The sequence below is a fragment of the Zea mays genome, chromosome 5 (genome assembly GCF_902167145.1).
Source record: "Zea mays cultivar B73 chromosome 5, Zm-B73-REFERENCE-NAM-5.0, whole genome shotgun sequence".
Lineage (NCBI taxonomy): Eukaryota > Viridiplantae > Streptophyta > Magnoliopsida > Poales > Poaceae > Zea > Zea mays.
Window position 1 is genome coordinate 4,579,650 of NC_050100.1, and position 5,459 is coordinate 4,585,108.

A 5,459-nucleotide genomic window follows, 5' to 3' on the forward strand; every position below is an offset into this window, starting at 1 on the left:
CTCCGTAGTTGTCTTTCATACATTGTTTTCTTATTGACACTAGTAAATTTATTCCTCTTGTTGTATTGATTAAATTTACTTAGTATTGTTGTTTTTAGTCAAAACCGTCTATTCACCCCCCCTCTAGCCGGTGTCCTAGATCCTACACTGGAGGATGCCGCCGGCAGCCTGATGCCGGGCGGGCTTCAGCTCGGCCGCCTTGTTCTTCTTGAAGCAAAATCGCCCCGCTGCCACCTTCCTTGGGTCACGCGGACATCCGGCGGCGCCCTCCGGTGACGGCGAGGTGGGCTAGAGTGGAGGGAGGGGGCGGCGGCGGCTAGGGTTTTGGCCGCCCGTGTCGCCCCAGTGGGAGGCGACCGAGCGGACCGAAATATCAATGATAGCTCATTTGCAAGCTGCTCTTGGCCTTCTTCTCGTATACGTGAATGTTGTTGTACTGTTTATAGAGTGTGATTTTAGATAGAAAGTGAGGTAGGATGTGTGATAGAGAGCCTGTTGGAGATAGCCTTACCACATATTGAGGTGTTTTATTTCGTTTCTTGTGATTTTTAAGAGAAAGGAAGTGTCTTTATTAAATACCAAACAATTAAGGGACTACTTTGGTACAAATTTCAGCTTCTGTTCTTAGTAGAACGCACAACCAACATAAGTAAAAAACACAAACTAGCAACATTCAAAAATGAATAAAAAATGAATCATTATCTTGATAACTAGTGGTAGTTGGCAGGTATGTGATTTTTAAAGTTATCTACCTTCATAGCAGATGAAAAAAGTTATTGTGTTTAAATTTGTATTAAGCCCCATTCGTTTTCCTTCATTTTAAAGAATTGGAACCCAACTAATGGAGTAGACTATTTTTTAGATTGTGCCATTCCACGACTTCCCAAAGTTTATATATAAGCCTATCTCAAATTAATGAGATGAGATATGAAAATTGATTCTATAGATTTACATGTTATTTTTCTAATGTACAACTTATAGCACACTCTTCTACTTGTTTCTTTATAGCATAACTATAATGTATAATTATCTCTCTCATATAATTTATGATAACTTACAAATATATTACATATGCATATATATTAACTTAATTAGTTTGTGTCTAAATTATGATTATTAAAATAATAAAACAAATGGGACCAGTAAAACAACTTTTGACTCAAAGCAGCTATTGTTTTTTATAACTTCGGCTGGTTTAAAAAATCAAGTTGAAGAGTTCAACCAAAACAGTTCTTAAGGCCCTGTTTGGAAGTGTAGTATTTTTGCAGTTTTGAAATAATACTATGGTATTTGATGATACTATGGTATTGGAACACAAAAGGTGTTTGATTTGTACAGGCAAAACACAGTTTTAAATACCATGGTTTACCTAAAACCGTGGTATTTTTGGAGTTTTCGAAACTCCACTCATGACCTCAGTTTTCTTCTCTTCTCTCTACATATACTTTGTTTTTCCAATAGAACCAAACAGATCTCGGTTTTGAGCAATACCGTGGTTTTACTGTGGTAAAGTAATACCGTAGTATTTGTGTCATGCACAATTGTAAACTATAGTATCTCAAAACTACATCATTTCAAAACTGCATTTCCAAACAGGCCCTAACCTGTGACGTGTCTCCCTTGGGCCTGTACGGCTTCCGCCGATCTGGCCTGGGCTTAGAATTCGTAGTTGTGCTGCTCATAATGGGCCTCCATCGATTGGAATTCAGTTTGGGCTATTTCTCTGACCGCGTCCGAACCGAGCCCCAGGTGGCCTGGGAGTTTCCGTGGGACAGACGCGGGGAGGCTTGCGAGGTGAAGCAAGAGGACAGACGCCCAAGCGGCGCGAGTCGGCGCAGCAGGTTGAAGCGTGGCTGTCCTGCCGAACCCCGTTGGCGGCTGCGGCGGCATGACTCGCCAGTGCTACGCCGACCGGCCGCGCCGTTCGAAATGTTGGTGCGCCTTTCCATCTGACGCCCTAGGCAGCGGCGCGGTGGCGGACGGCTGCACGCTACTACCGACGATCGATACAGGTGCGCTTCCTCAAATAAATCCTCCGCCCAAACTATTATTCCACGACTCCACGTATCATTCTAGCCATGGATGCCGCCTCCTCAAGTTTTAGGTCACGGGACACTTTGCTCAGTTCTAGGGTTTGAATGAATCATCGCGGCTAGGTAGTTCAACAACTTTTGGTACTACTGCCGCTACAAAAAGGTCTGCAGAGCGATCATACGCAGGCCATTTGGCCTGTGGTACATGAGCCGCATTCATGGACGAACGCGCGCCGCACAGGCAGGCTGCCGGCTGCGTTCCTCCTTGATGGCCGATGCAGGCGACCGTAGTAGGCGCAGGACCACCACCCCGCGCGCTCACGCACAGACGGGACAGCACGCGCGAGGGCACGCGCGCACACCATTGGCAGAGGGAACGCCGGGAAGGCATCGCGCGCACGCCGCATACGCATGTCACCATGTTGCTGGCACTAGATGCTAGCCGTCAGATGTTGTTGGGGGTTTAAACTACAAAGCCGCTGCAACCTGATCGCCTTTGAGGATTCTGACCTTGGCTTGGCTAATGTGTCCCATGCTGGAGATATTTTCGAGACTCCTGCTTTGCCTGTGCGCGCGGTAGACTGGTTACCATTACTTTCATGGCTGCTGGCTATGTTCACGCTTTTTTTCTTCATGTTTGAACAAACGTAGAAGCGAGATCGAGTATAAGAACAAAACTGTGGTAACTGGCTGGTGAAAGTATCTATCACTGTTCCCAGATGTGTGCAGTGCAAAGCCTTGGGGTGTACTGTACGCATGCACCTGGACCTGTACAAAAGCTCCAAAGTACAGTAGAGAAACGTAGAGCTCGTTACATTTCGTCAAAACAATGCATTCTCTCGTAAACAGTACCACCATTTGGCACCGATCGATCCAGATCCGCGTTGCATTCTTTGGTCCTGTCAAAGTACATGGAGGGAACAGTGACAGTCTTGCTCGATCTGCTATCACTGTTCTCACATACGACTATCACCACTACCACCCCTCCAAAACGAACCTGCACCCAGGCAGCACATCTGGGTGAGCCGGGAGTGGAGGGAGGGTACACTGTCGTAGCTTTGGATGTGAGAGGTGAGGAGCACAAGTACGCATGCATACATGCCTAAGACTAGAGGACCACCTAAGCTCTGGTAAGCATCTCTAGGCCTGCACCTGCCAAGAGATCTAGATCAGTGCAGCACTGCATCTGCGCATGGTGCTTTAACCGAATTTTCATATAACCATGGACAGTGGTGTGCATGGACCACAGGCAGGCATGTATTAAATGTGGAGCGTACAATAGAATAGATCAAAGTGTATGTAGAATGCCTAATCAAGCAGCATGCCTCTGTTTGTTATTCGATCTTTTCAGGATGAAATTAGGGGCCTCCGGTCGCGGAGCAAAGGTTTACACGGACTCGTCCATGGGAATTTGGGATTGGGATCAAGAGTGTGTTTCGTTCGTTTCCTAATTTATCATATCTCACATAACTTTTTTTCTATGCCTAGTTCTTAACTTGATCGGCTAACTTTAGACAACTTATGGTATAGTTAGTCGAGAATCACACAAATCACAAGGCTCATCTTACCGGTCTACTCGGGTGTACCGAAACTTGTCTCCAACATAGAATTTTAAGAGCAGCTCGACCACCTACAAAATTACAAAATTGTGATCCGATCAGTTCCTTCTTGACCTAGGATGTCTTGAGCATCCTTCCTGTCCACCCTATCTAATTACCTATTTCAAACACCACTCCGTAAATAATGTAGTATATAATACAAAACTGTGTTTTGCACGGCTATATACATGCGCGGTCTGCTGAGGATAGCCTTAGGCGAGGTAAGCATTTGTTGCAGGATCAGGAACTGCCTATTCTGTTGGCATCTTTCACTTTCCTTACCTACAAGTTTTTTTGCTGCATATGTACCTACCATTTGCCTTTGTTAATCTAAAGTCGTAGATATGTTGTACTGTGTTAGCAATAATTATACAGACGATGATCTCAAAACAAAACAAAACGAAAAAATCTAATAGAGATCCATATACAATTTTTTTTATGAAACATGATGCCATTCATCCTTTTGTATTGCCTCTTCCACTACCTCGGTGAATCTTTTGCACAAATCATTGATCAGACAATTGCATTTGTTTCTTATGTTTGTGAGTGGTTACTTCAGTACTATGCACACTATAATTAGGAAGCATATGTTTACTTGCATTTTTTACTTACATGTATATGCTCTACCGTTACAGTAGTGACTCACAATACGTAATACTCTCTGTTTCAAATTGTAAAGTTTGCTTTATATTTATCCCGTGTTAAATTTCTCTACTTTTAATTTACTTTTTAGAGAAATAAAATGTTATCTAAAAGTTTAAATAAATACACCATTAAACATAGTTATGGACATTTCAATGAAACTAATTTCATTTTATAGGTGTTGAATCATTAATTTCATTGAAGTTAGAAAAAATGGCTTTTGCGGCATGTACAACTCTAAGCCCTTGGAACAGTTTTCCAAATATAAGAGACAGTTAAGATACCGCATGATACAACCTTGAGTCCATATATAATAAATGTTGTTAAGTCACAATATGAATAGAAAGTCGTGAAGAGCTCGTCTATTATTTTTTTCCAATTATTAATCCTCTAGAGACCTCATTTAATTAGATTGTACATGACCTTAAAGTGTTCTATAATTTATAATCAAGGACGGTATTTCTTTATCAATGCTGCTGGGAATGGTTTCGAGAATCCCACAATTGTCTGCATTTGTATATGTAGATAGATGAAAGCCATGCATGCGTGCATGTTGCCTGATTCCCCCTTGCATGCAGGACACGGCGATATGGGGCGCCGCTTGTCTGTTTGGTTTGGTGCCTAAGACGTTATAATGTGTCTAACTTTTCTGTCTAAGCTTAGTTTTTCAATTTGAGTGACTAAGCTTAGGTAATCTGTGGCATCTTAAGTAGAAAACCAAACAGGTATGCCCTCTGTCCTAGCGTAAATGCATGTTATTGCTACATTCAACTGTCAAAATCCTGCCGATTCTCCTCCAGTCTGATGAACATTATTATTAAATCAAACTCCAGAGAGAAAGAAAAGATGAACACGCATTGAGTCAGACAAACTCCCGAATCTCGATACCATGTAAGCGATAGATGTTCATTTTTTAGCTGAATTCGTCTTTGCTGGTTTGTTATGATAGTTTCACTTTACTAATTAACTCGGTTCCGATTTGTTTATTACTGCATGCGTTTAGTTGCTGCATTTTCAAGTTGTTATTACTACTGTGTGATATTGCTTCTTACATATACGGCTATTTAATTTCTAGTGGCAGCTGGTTTTGTATCCAAATTTCAACTATGATGAGGAAGGAATGATTCAGAGCTTTGGCTAGCTGCTACGATACGAGCCCGGGAGCAAAGACATGAACTTCCATAGG

The 5,459-nt window shown here is 42.5% G+C and overlaps 1 long non-coding RNA gene across 1 annotated transcript; it reads left to right on the forward strand.

The window, feature by feature from the left end:
* The first annotated feature begins 1,751 nt into the window (after nucleotides 1-1,751).
* On the forward strand, nucleotides 1,752-5,459 carry LOC109939417 (uncharacterized). The gene is made up of 2 exons (XR_002261867.3): nucleotides 1,752-2,012; nucleotides 5,349-5,459. It is a non-coding gene; the product is annotated as an uncharacterized lncRNA (long non-coding RNA).